General features: G+C 46.7%; 1 protein-coding gene across 11 annotated transcripts in view; it reads left to right on the top strand.

Annotated features, from left to right (window-relative positions):
- Window positions 1-13040, top strand: part of LOC118512944 — a 138104-nt gene that overhangs the window by 45989 nt on the left and 79075 nt on the right. Inside the window, exon 1 of one of the 11 annotated variants that reach the window (XM_036058161.1) lies at window positions 2138-2969. The exons of the other annotated variants lie outside the window; for them this stretch is intronic. The gene's annotated coding sequence lies outside the window, so the exon portion shown is untranslated. Of the gene's footprint in view, window positions 1-2137; window positions 2970-13040 lie in introns of those variants that run through there. 11 annotated transcript variants of the gene reach the window in all.

Raw genomic sequence — 13040 nt, 5'->3', positions numbered from 1 at the left:
TTCCTTTGGCATTTTTTCGACCAGAGTGTCGCCTCTTTGGAGGTTAGTACCGAGCTGTGGTGCAGCTGTTGGTCTGTAAATACCCCTTCCGATGACCCTCAAGCGAGGGGTACACGTTTAGCACGTTTTTATACCCTCCAATCACTCCAATCTGGGGGCTTGCAAGGTGCATTTCGGTGTCGTCCGCAACGTCATCGTGCGTGCCACTGAAATGAAGCGACGTCGATTTACATTCCAGCGCGGTGCGGTGGTAGCATTTCGTAATTCGCTGAAAGATTTACTATCAAATCCATTTTCTGAGCCCTTCTTCTTTTTCGCTGGGTACCAAGTTCAGGTGCGTGCACTAGTTGCAATCGAAGGACATCACGTCGTCGTACGGTTGGTGTGCGCCTGAGCAAAGTGTGCGACGGCTGTCCTTGACATATGTGGGTGACGCACCAGGCCATCCTCATTTAGTGGTGAAATTGGTGGTACAGATTATAATTGCATCACCCACTAAAGCGCTCGTCTAATAGGGCCACGACTAGCAGCTGGACTGCTTATTTTTGGAATTCGCTAATGATGAGTTTGGGATGTAAAATTTAACATTTTCTTTTGTTTTTTCCGTCTCCTTTTACAGGTATGATTTTGGAGCGATTTTCTCGCACAGTCTGTCATTTGCTGCTGCTGCTCTGATGAACTAGGAGGGAAAAAGGGGGAGAAACGAAGCGGATACATTGCTGTGCCCTTGAATTTCGTCCAACGCTATTAATAACTGCTGGTCGCGAATGATTCAGATCGTGAGTAGTGATGATAATTCCAGCACCGAATGTTCTCCGACTTGCGATCGCGTGAGCCCCCCTCCCGTTGGGGGGAAGTTAATCGTGCTACATAGTTTTGGGAAATCCCTCCACTACTGGCCGCTGTGTCAATGTCAGCGGTGTCCACTAGCGCGGGGGTCAATGCATCTTGACTGTGGCCTACTTTGTCGCTGCGTCGACCAACAGCTGCTGCATTCGATTTGATGAGTAAGTTGCTTCTTATGCGTCGTTGTCGTCAATCGATGAAATAACCAAGAGAATGAGGGGGGGTACTGGAGGTTACTGGGCAAAAGAGGTGAGTAGTTCGTGATAGTGGGATGATTCGTCCGGGGAATATTTGCATCGCCAAGGACACCCGGCCACGGTCAGCCGTTTTTCTTCGGGCAATTAAAAGTGTCCTTCGGTCGCGGTTATTCATGGAGCAGAGCACGTTGGTCCAGGATGTGAGTTTGGGAAATTCATTCATCGGTAGCGTGAGAAGGATGAGAAAATTGTGTGTGAAATGCCTCGATCGAAATTGAAACGGTTTGTTCTTTTGGAACGCTGTAGGATGTTCTCAAATATTAGTTACCATTTCATTTAACAAGCAAACATTAGCATTCAATAGCGTCTTGGAAGATGAAAATAATTTTTAATTAAGCATAAGTAAAAGAAATACTATATTTACTTAAAAATCAGTCACCGAGCGAAGGTGAGAGCAATTTCTTAAACAAGTGAGCTACAGTAATGAGATAGCTTCTCACCATTTGAGCTTTTATTTTCTCACTACCCCAGCGATGGTTGTCGGAGAGCTTAAGCTCGCTCTCTTGTTCGCTCTCTCGCAGTTTTGCAGGGTTGCTCAGTGGATTGCATCAGAGAATGGAATTTGGGATTTTGTTATAAATTTCCATCTACACATTTTCTATAGAATGATCTGTTTATTGAAAGAAGGTACAAAACACATTTTGAATAATTTATCCTAAATCGAGAATAGCTCTCAGTTTTTGACTTATTAGAGCTGTTTTAAAACTTGATTCAAGAACCATCTCAAAATCTCCGTTCACTTAGCTTCTTAAGGAAGTTTTCGGCGGAAAGTGGTCCGGATATTCTCAACACTAAGAGTTCCATCGCTCATCTACCACCCCAGAGCCCAGAGAACCCTGCTGGGAGCGATCTGCAAAGCTTGTTGGCGTCTCGTTTTGACCCACCGCAGCACAGCGCGAAAGCTCACCTTCTTGGGCGTCTCACCGGGACGTGATCTCAGCAGCGGCGGACACGACGGAGGCAGCGGGAACACGAGCTGGTTTCTTAGGCGAGCCGAACCTCGCTTAAGGTTGCGCAGCGCGGGCCAACCGATTGCGCGACTAGTTCACTCGCGAAAGCTATCGAAGGCGCACGCTCAGCCGGTGCACACACGGTTTTCGAACGCATAGTTTCACTACCACCACCAGTTTTGGGTGTGTTTTTGAAGTTGGCTTCCTCGCTTGGGTTTCTCCTACGACGACGACGACGATAGCTGTGCTGTGGAGTGCTGCTGCGATTTTTTTCCGTTCTATCTCAAACAGAGGTCCTGTGCCAGGACATCGCGTCTCTCGAGGTGCGTGTGGCTCGCGTGGATATGAGTGCGTGTGAAGTTGTGTGATTCCTGCACGTTGATTCTCGCTGTCGCTCTCAGCCCGTCCAAGTCCCAGGAAGCGGTAGAACCGTGTGCGGTATTCCACAGCAGAAACGAATGTGAAAGTGTTGTTTGAAGCGGCAAAAGGCAAAAGGAGTGCAGCAGGTGCATGATAGGAAGTAGTGTGTGGCCGTGTCGCGGTGAATGCATCCGTAGCAGCCGGGTACGAGGAGCGCAAAAAAAAAGGTTTGCAAGAAAACGAGTGTGAAGCAGTGGAAAACCCGAATTGTAATCCGGAAAGGAAAATTGCTAAAGAGGCGAAAAAATTGTCACCGTGCGTGCGTGCGCTAAACTCGATGAAGCGAAGTGAAAAGGAAGGAATTTGAAGTTAGAAGCAACAACAAAAATTCAAAATCCGAAACACAACGTGAGAACAACTGACAGAGGAAAAGCAAAGTGTGTGCTTTTTTTTTTGGGGGGAGAAAAGGAAAACTCGAGGCAAATCGATTACGCTGATCGCTGCTCTACGCCACTAAGAGTGTAGATTGCGCTTTTTTAAGTCTTCAAATAATCAGGTGAGAGCATGGGATCGTATTTTGTGTTTTTTTTTATTTTTTATTTTGCGATACTTATCATCATACAAATGAAAAATTATGAAAGTGATGTACTAGAGCAACAATTTTTAACCCATCAAATGCAAACACAACATTGTACAATCAAACACATTCATCGAGGCAAAAAGGGGCAAACAAATCAAGCAGCTAGTGGTTAGACGGAACGATGTAGTTAGAAAGATAAAGAGTGAAAATGTAAGTGAAGTGAAACACGTTTCGCTAGCGGCCAGTCCAGCCCGTCTCTTGCAGCAAAGGTGGTTCGTCTGCAGACAAGTGGATGAGCAGCACCTAGTACACGCGGTGCAATTCCTACACTGACCATTACACACAAGCTCAATGGGGGAGCTCCATGGAAAGGACGGAAAAAAGCCTGAAGTTTCCATGTGTTTCCACCGAGGGAAATAATAGACCAACCGAACCCCGAAGCACCCGAAGACGCATGCGTGAGGCAAGCGAAATGCAATGCGGAATGATTACTTCGCAATGACGATCATGACGATCGTGTACTCTCGAAGAAAGCGAAAGAGTACGTGGTGTGTAAAAACTGGCATCCACTACCACCACGGAACGATGCCGTCATCTAATCCGGGTCGTCGGGCCAGGCTCAGTGAAAAGCAAGTGAGCAAGATGGAGAAAGCAAACACACACGCGCGTGTGTCTGTGTGTGTGTGTGATGAAGACGATAAGCAGCAGCGGGGGCCTAGAGAAATGGGTTTGCTCGATATGGTGTGGACGTGTTGTGGTGTGGTCGTTGCTTTTCCTGTCTCGCGTTTTTCCTGAAGATGCACAAAGCTCAAGGGGCTTCCGTTTGTCACGCGACGGAAAAACTATGAAGCTAAACCATTTTTAAACCGGCCACGCTTAAGTGGCCTTTGCGTGGTTGCTGCAATTGTGCGCTGTGCTGTGCTGGGCTTGGGCAGGAGGGAAAGAGAGAAAGATTTCAACGCTTCGTTGGAGAGCAACCTTATCACTTAGTTTTGAAAAATGTGTAGTGTTTGGTTTGGAACGATTGGAAGAGTGTGTCCGTGTTTTCCGTTTGACATTGGATTTTACTAAAACTCTTCGCTAATTGGTCAATGCCATTTCTCTCGGATGCGTATTTCGGGGTGAAGAAAAAAAGCTGCAAATAAGTTTGAAGCAACGAGAAAGCTGTGTTGAGGTTTTCTTCGCACTTCGGGAGGGTTTATTTTAGGCAGCTTAATTTTCCCCCAAATATGCCCGTGGTAGTGGTGTGCTTTCGTGTTATCATGTCTGATTTTTTGTTTAGATATGTCTAGGAGCGTGAGGGCGCAAAACTTTCTAAAAGCAGCACACGAACTCCTTTATGGAAGGAAAACTCAAATAATGAGCCCCAAACACACAACAGGTCCGATCGTTTGTCTTTCTCTCCCTTGGTTCGGGTGTATTCGAAATCAATTGATTTTTGGCCGACAGTTTCACCCACCCTGTCTGGGCTTGTTGGAGGTAGGGTGTTTCCTATTAATTTTGCGCAAAGTCCGTGTTTTTTTTTCGCCTCTTCATCTCTCTCGCGAGGGTGTTGCCTCATTTGTCTTCCTTTTTTTTGGATGAGCTTTAAGTCGGTGTCGGAAGCCGCACGTAACACACGATCTTCATTTCTTTCTCACGCCTGCTCCATCGATCGTTTCGGTGTGCGGGAGAAATTGGGCACTTCCCTTCCTCTTGGTGAGCCTCTCTTTTGCTGCTTTCCACACCGGAACCTCGACAAATGACCTTCGAAGTGTAGTGCATTTTTTTTTGCTTCGCACTTAGCACAGGTGCAAACGAATCGGCCCGTACCGGTTGGGGGCAGTCAGTGTTCAACCTCGATCACCTTCGCGTACAATGGAAGGTGGCTTCCGAGTGGTGGTGCCGCGCGAGTGTTCGAACAAGAAATCCATTTTCGGTCCGTAATTTCTCCAAATCGGTGATCGGGTGAAAAGCGTTCCGTGGCGTTTTTCTCATCTTCGCATCTGACGTAAGCCAGTGGGCCCCCATCGCTTTTGGGGAAAGATTACAAAATTTCAGCTTACTTAAAATTCATTAGCCAAAAGACAGCAGAAGCCAAGGAGGGGAAAAAGCTGAACTTAAGCTTAAGGTTAAAGGAAGCATCTCATCCCAGGATAGCATTTATGTTTCGGCCACACTCAAAATGCAAATCAATGCGCAGGGGAAGGTGCCAAAATAGTTCGCAAACGGTGACATAAAGCGGGATTGGCGGGTGTTGCAACAGCAGCCTCCACGGGTGAGAATGTGCGACCGGTTGACATAGATCTGTGACCGATAAATATGCTGTGAAAAGTGCATTTTTCGACCCTGTTTCCGATTTTGGTCGGCGTTGTATTTTTTTTTGCAACCTGCTCAAATGTGCGAATCCGAGCGAATTGTTGTTGCAGCATCTCGTCGCTCGCTCGATCACGCAACAACACCCGGCGTGAGAAGAACTGTCACGAGCTGCGACGACGATGAGTGATGGTGTGGCGAAGGAGGACGGTGTAGTGTTATCATTTTTTGAATTTTGAGCTGTGTTTTTTTAGTCTCGTTTTCTGGTCGGGCTTTTGTTGTCGTGCCGTGGCGGTACGACACCGAAAGAGACACGGTTATGTATGACAATATTTAACAGCTCGCCGTGTGTTTATGTGCTTTTCCCTTTGATGGGGGACGATTGTATGTACCTGTATTTGTGTTTTATTTTTCACTCTCAGTTTCACTTTTTTCCCCTCTTGATGGGGAGTTGGTCTGGTCGAGATGATTTAATCAAGCGTTGAAATTATGGATGGAAAAACAGCACCCCCCAAAAAACACATCTCGCAAGTGGCATAAACACAATGAGCTAAGGTGGGAATGCAAACATGAGAATGGGGAGGAAGGAAAAAAATCCACCCTTGTACCGCGTAGCCGTCGGCCCAGATTGTTCGGCCACCACAGGGCACTGAAATTGAAAATGAGACACACACACAAAAAAAAAAAAATCAGCAAAAACCTGCAGCAGCCGAAGAATGTTGGAAGTTTTAAGGCACGACTTGCGTGGCTTGTTTTTGCGGGCCCATCGCCACCAGCTCGGTTGTCAACTGTTAATGGTTTTATTTAAGTTTTCTCATCCATGCCAGCGTCTGCACGAATGAAAGTGTTATGAAATGAGCCGCCAAGACTTGCTACTGGGCCCTACGGAATGGCTTCTTGTGATGTGAGTGAGATGACAAACGACCGGTTCGCGATCATGCTGGGGCATGGATGCTGGATAAGAGTTTGATCTTTGATAACTTTTACCCAGGAAGTAAAGAGTGTCTTCCATTTCGTATGTGAAAATAGCATTTAGTCTGCTTGAAACGTTTAAAAATAGATGAGATTTTTTTTTCTCGAACCGCTTAAACGACAGATCTTTATGCTGCTTCTAATCGACTTACACGGCTGGTAGAGCTGTTTCATAACGAGAGATAGAGAAGATCCTCCAAACTAAGCCCCGGAATATTAACTATGCAAACAGCTAACCCATTCCAATACCGTTCGGCGGCTGTGTCCGGATGGTTCGGCGCTCGTAGCGATATAATCGCCAGCCTGCCCCGAGCCGAGCGAGCAGGTTTGACAAGTTTCGATTTTCGTATGTAATCTGCATAATAAAAGCACCCGCAGTATCACACAAGTTAACACGGTCCGAAGGGATGCGAAGTACGGAAAGGTGTCCCCCTTTTTATCAGGATGGGTCAAGTCCAAACAAAAGGCAAATCTATTCTGCATCTTATCGATCGTCAAAAACACATCCCTTCTAGATTTTGTTCTTCGTTGGTAAGACACACTGGAATGTGGATCCATTGGCTGGAGTTAAAGTGCTGGATTAATTTTCCCGCTGTGGTGTGTGAGTACTTATGAAAAGGGAGCATTGATCAACCGTGACCGAGAGTTTGGGCGAATTTCATGCGATCGGCCCCTGTGTTGGGTTGACGGGGGGATGATTTTTTTGTGCACACTCCTCCTCCAGCCAGGTACCAGTTTTCGGTGCCGGCGTTGATACACACACACACACACACACACATATCATCATCGACCAGTTTGGTTGCGTCAAGGATATCCAGATTTTGTTTTGAGGTCTCTCGCGCACAAGAAGGGTGTCCGGTGCGCGCGGTTGGCACGTAAAAGAGGAGGCATATATTAATCGAAACCGCCTCGGACGCGGACACACAGGTGACGATTAAACCGAACCGAGCTGTGGAAAGAGCTGGACGGGGCGACACGGTAGAAGCGAGATCAGCCTTGCTATCTTTTTACTTTTCGTCGGATCGAAAATCCTACCGCGAGCGAAGAAGGTGCACGAAGCTGACAGACTTGAGGCCCGGTCTTAAGAAACCGAGCTCGAAAACCACCGTCCAGATATATTGTTTCGGGTGATTGTTTATCATCGGACACACGGTTTGTGGTGTTTATCGACGCTAATGTGGCATTGAAGCTGCCCGATACGGTCTCAGGATCAGGATCGGGATGGGATACGTGCAACATTTTCCGAACAGTGCCAAATTTAACCTGCCTTTGCCTGCTTCCTTCGGTGTCCAGCTTGCCCCGATCGTCCACTTTCTTAATGGACGGGATGGGTTGGGTGTGCTTGCTCTGCACCGAAATGTCAGAAGATGACGGTAGACACATATCGGCAGAGAGCGAGCTGTTGTTCAACGATTCTTCTTGGCTGGCCGTGTGGTGTTGTTTGCTTCGTGAATCGGGATCAGTTGCCGAGTGCACTTTAGCAACGTTAGAATAAATAATGAGCTGCTCGCTGGAGCAAGAATTAAGTGAGATAAAAGCTCTGAAGCTTCGGGATGGTTGGTTGGCGAGCGAAACCACAAAAATTTCCGAATGTGTGGTCGACACCACGGACTGTTAGAATCGGCTTTTTTTCTGTGTACTGACGATACAAAATTTAAGAACAACGAACACTAGGGCGTGGAAGATGATTAGAAAACATTTGCGGATTACCGTAAAAGCACAAGGGAAACCTTTAAAGTGAGCGAAAACAGACGAAAGACTTCAATGCGCGATGAGTGTGTTGGGCTGGGCAACAAGCGACGAACCCGATTCCGTACGAACGATTTGCGTTTTATAAAACTTTTAAACAAAGGATGTCTTGTAGTACCTCTTAAGTTTTAAAAATATTATGACATTTTGGAAAACAAAACGTTAAACTAACAAGGCCATTGACGACGCGCTGGGAACTTTTATTAAGCAGTTGAGTTGAATGGCTCAAAGTGTTTGTTTGGAGTTTTGGCATTTAAAAGATTCTTTTTGAAAATTTCGATTTTGGCCCCGCGCTGTTAAATGTTTTTCGTTCGCGTTCTTCCTCGAAATGGCACACGGTGCATAACAAAAGCACACATTTAAATGGTACACGCATTTAGCAAAACATTTCTCATCCTTAATTGACGTACGATGTGCTTTGGTGCCACCGTTCCAGGGACACGGTCTCTTGCATCCTTGCTGTAGCGGGAAACTGGTCGTGCAGAAATCTTTGATATTCTGCATGGTTTAATCGGCTTTTGGTCCATGGGTGAATTGTTTCAAAAATTGGGTTGAAAAATACTTCAAATGTCTGTTTGAAATAATTTTAAAGATGCATTTCTTACACATTAACACTTGACGGACGTGACGAAAGGAAATGGATCAAATGCTTGTGTCACTTTGTGTGCTGCGAGCAGCTTAATCGAGCAGGAAATGTAGCAACAATTGATGGCTCAATAATGTAGCCCGCGTTTGTGTATGTATGGGTGTCTGTGCCCGGTTCTATTTAAATCCCCCCCTCCCTTACGGTTTGATGATCATCATTAGTAGATCGGTAATTGCAGTGACACCCTTTGTTTGTCACACTCTAGAGGGCGAGAAGCGGCAGAACGTGTGTGCGGTGACAATTGTCACGGCAATCAAATCGTTAATCCTCCCTCCGCAGCAAAACACGCACGGCCGTACACTTTCTCGAGCATTTTCTCCCATACAAAGGCAAGCTAGGGTTCCGCCATTACAATTTACCCGAGCGGGCAATGCAGAATCGAGGTCATCCGCAGCGCGAGACCGCAATCAGTCTCGCCGATGACGATGGATCTGTCAACTTTCGATTTCAATTGTCGGAACAATTTCAGGCGTTTCCATTTCATCCGAGCCTCGCGTCGTTTCGTTTTCGATTACGAGCGAGCGCAAAGCGAACGACACGAAAGACTCCACGGTCGGCCGGCCCGACGACGACGTCTTCTAGCGTGGCTCTGTGGGGACTGAGAAAGAGGAAAATGGCAATACGGTTCCCGTTTTTCTGCTCGGCGCCCGCAAGAGACGATCCCCGGGGAACAGAAGGTTAGAGCGATAGTACCTGCTGTTCTTGGCTGGCGTCACTATTGGGAAGACTTCATCGCTTATTCGTCTGGAGCGGATGCGATGTTGCCTGTAGCATTTTTTCCCCATTCACTAGGGCTCTTCTTGGGTGATCGTTTATAGACGGAGGAGGCAAGAAAAAAAAATGCTTCCTTATGGCGTCTATCACGGACGGGAGTGACGATCTAGCGAATGATCGGTGTCGGTCTCTAAACTCACTTTCGTTTCGAATTATCATCTCCGTGTTGTGAAATGCCATGCACCGTGAATGGGTAAAGGTAGATAAACCAAAAATTAGCACCTTTTTGTATGCTCGGCCCGATGCTGAAGAAGTTGATGATTATGATGATTACCCTAATGATGATGATGATGATGACGATAGCACAGCACTTGAAACCAATTCCCACCGAAGTAAAGTGGTTGGCATTGATAACTGCAGCCCACCACAACACACTGTCTCTCCCTCTCTCTCTCTCTCTATCTTTCGTCGTCTTTTCGCAGTTTGTAATGTAACAGAGTAATGCGTTTTGAAGTTTGTAAAAAAAAAAATTGCCGCGTAAATCCGCACCCCAAAAGCTGCACGGTTGTATCCTGTGGCCTCCAAAAACGCAACCGTGTGCCGATTGTCAAACTGCGGAGAAGGTGATAATCAACATGGAAATGGCAACGACCTTGACGCGCAACTGGCCAAGATTCGCACCGTGTAATGTGCCGGTGGTGCAAGAGATTTTGGCGAGTGCTCTCGAAGGCGAGTGCATGAAGCCATCAAAGTGGTGCGACGTTAAATTTATCAAAAAAGTGTGCATAAAAAACTAATTAAAAGTTAAAGATATATACGAGCGATGTGAATGGCGCACTGGTTGGTGCCTGTCATTGAACGGCAAGTGACAGAAGAATGCATTTGTGCGCGCCGGCTTTGGGGTGATTCGTCTTCGTGACGTGACGCTGTTTTGTGGGGGAAATAAAAAGAACCACCACCTTGGCCACCAGGGATGAGAAAAGATAATGCAAAATGGCTCTGTTCGCCTTGGACAAGGACGTAGGAAGGAAGCTGCGGCTGTTGCGGCTGCAGTACCCTTTGAATGGTTTGACCAGCACGAACCTAGGGAGCGCACGAACAGTTCAATACAATCGCTCAGTCACTTTCACTTGCATTGAACCGGCTGTTTCGCTATTGGAGTGGGGCAAAGCTTATCGATCCGATGTGGCAGCTATACCGGATCGAGCAGACCGCAGCCGAACGGAGCATGCTTTCGTTTTGGACAGTGAAGCCCTTTCTACGACACCAACTTTCTTCGCAAAATAATTCGACCTTTGTCTTTGGACACGCAATCTATATTCAAATGGTAAGGAAAAAAGAGCCATTTATTGTCCGAATGGAATTTAAAATCGTTTTAGATAGAGGCAAATTGCATTCCTCCGATAAAACGGTCCATTTTCTCTCGTCTGGCAATTTGTTGTGGCAAGGGTCAGCACTCCAACACAGTCACAAGGTGTGTGTGTGCGTGTGGATCTTAAAGATGCAAAGTGTGAAATGAAACACAGCAATAAAGATGTTTATCTCTGACGGTCAATTAAACAGTTCGGGAAAGAGGCAGCGGCCTTAATTTTATCAAACAAACGTGACGGAGCTACGGCGGAAGGAAGAGCCGTAGATGAAAAACGAATGCCGATACGATGCGGGCTGGAGATGCTGCTTGCGGTGAAGAAGATCAAATTATATTTACGATCTTCATTTGCAAGCCCTCGATTTCCTTCTTTTTTCTGTTGGTTGGTGTTTTTTTTTTCGCACGAGGAGCTTTGGCACGATCACACGATCCGTTAGGCTGATAAGACTGGATGGAGCGAAGGATTGATTCATTCGTGATAATTTCCTGTTTTCAGGCTGTGATTACATTACTTACAGCTAAATCCGCTTCTCTTTTTTTGCTCGTGTTTGTTTCCCGACTGTGTTTGGGTGGATGCCTCACTTAAGGGAGAGCTTTGGCTAATTTACCTACACATCCACAGGTGCAACGATGCGATCGCGCGAGCACAAATTACGAACCTCGTCAGCAGTCAGTCGTCGACGGCCTACAAACACAGAAACGCGAGGCCTGAGATCCTCGAGCCGCCCTTTTTTCGGTTGGTCCGTGTTGTGTGTGATGATTGCACCGAAAACCTCAAATTTGTATTCCCGGTTTGATTTATGAGGGCTCATTTTAGCACGACCAAGGGAGTGTGTGAATGAGTTGGGTGGCTGCTTTGCGCCCGGATCTTGCCGTGGTTTGCGATGGTTTGAGCTTAGCAGGTTGTGCTGCTTTTGGTGGGCTCCAATTTTTTGGGGGTCGTTTCGAAACTGCCATGCCCTCGGGTACGGGGGTTCATTCCGGCAGAATGATTTATTTCTGCAGTCGCATGGAGCCTTCTGCAGCAAACGCAAACCTAACCACAGCCGAGGAATGGGGATGCAAAATCCTGTGGCAACTGTTTTCACTGCCAATTGTGTTTGCTTGACGTTTATTGCTGGTGAAGGAAACTGCGGCAATGATGATGCCTGCTACTCCGGGAAGGAGGTCCTTCGCTCGGGTTCAAAGCACGGGAGGAGAGCTGACGAAAATATGACAAGCGGACGCCGTTCAACGCACGTTTGCTAAGGATAAACGGTGCCAAATGGTGTGTTTGCGTGTGTGTGTTGGAAGGAAAAATATGGCAAGAAACAACGGACGTGTTTTCACTTTTGGCCAATTTATTTAACGATCGTTAAAAATGTTCTCTTCTTTCGAATTGCTTTCAATGTTCTTGGGAGCAATTTAAGGATGCTTACAATTACTCTTAAGCAATGTGGAACCCCCAAAAGCAGATAGTTTGAGCGTAATTGAAAATACAAATTGCTCGTCGAACGAAAAACTTCATCCGGCAAGCGACGAACCCTATTTGGTTGGGTTCGTTTCTGGGTAGACGTTCTTCTTATCTTAATTCGTTTATCGACCGTAAAGAATGTCCTCTAGATTTATTGCTGTAGGCTAGAGCTTCCTTGGACATTTGCTTTAATTGGGCAAGGTTTAGTACGGGTTCACACCCAACTCTAGATCAACCGAACCTAAACGCTCGATAGACTTTTCTAAGGTCCATCGTTAAAATAATGTCAACCAAACGTATCGGTTGAATCAAGTGTCAATCTCAAGCGAAAAGGTGTTCGATGACAATCAAACAAAGCGTTTCAAGAAGCTAATGAGTGTGAAAAGCGTAGACCAGCGAGAAGCGTCCCATCGTTCATGGACCATAAATTAAATTAAGAACCAACCTATAAACACGCTTACGAGCATATTTCACCCCAGACGGGGACTGATCCGATTGCGAGACACGGGGGTGACCTTTTCGCAGAGTCTCCCAGTTTGATCTTTCGCCTGGTTCGGATCTGCATTATTGTGACAAAATGTATCCTCCCCTCTATACGAACGTGCAGAACGATCCCGAACCGGATGTCCAGAACATCCGAAACTGTTGATCTCGGACCTGAGCTTCATACTTCATCGCTGCTCGCGGCGGCACGGCACGGCACGTCTCCAGCCGTGTGTCGGGCGGAGTATCGTCGCATGCCGATCTCTTCCTGTGGGGCGCTGTGGGCTTTGTCTTACGGGTGATTTGGCATTGCTGTCGACAGGTTGTGGCGCGGTGTGCGTGTACACTTCACGGCACGGCATGCAG

The sequence above is a fragment of the Anopheles stephensi genome, chromosome 3, assembly GCF_013141755.1.
Source record: "Anopheles stephensi strain Indian chromosome 3, UCI_ANSTEP_V1.0, whole genome shotgun sequence".
Taxonomy (NCBI): Eukaryota; Metazoa; Arthropoda; class Insecta; order Diptera; family Culicidae; genus Anopheles; species Anopheles stephensi.
The sequence above is the reverse complement of the archived record's forward strand: the minus strand, read 5'-3'. Positions and strand labels throughout refer to the sequence as shown.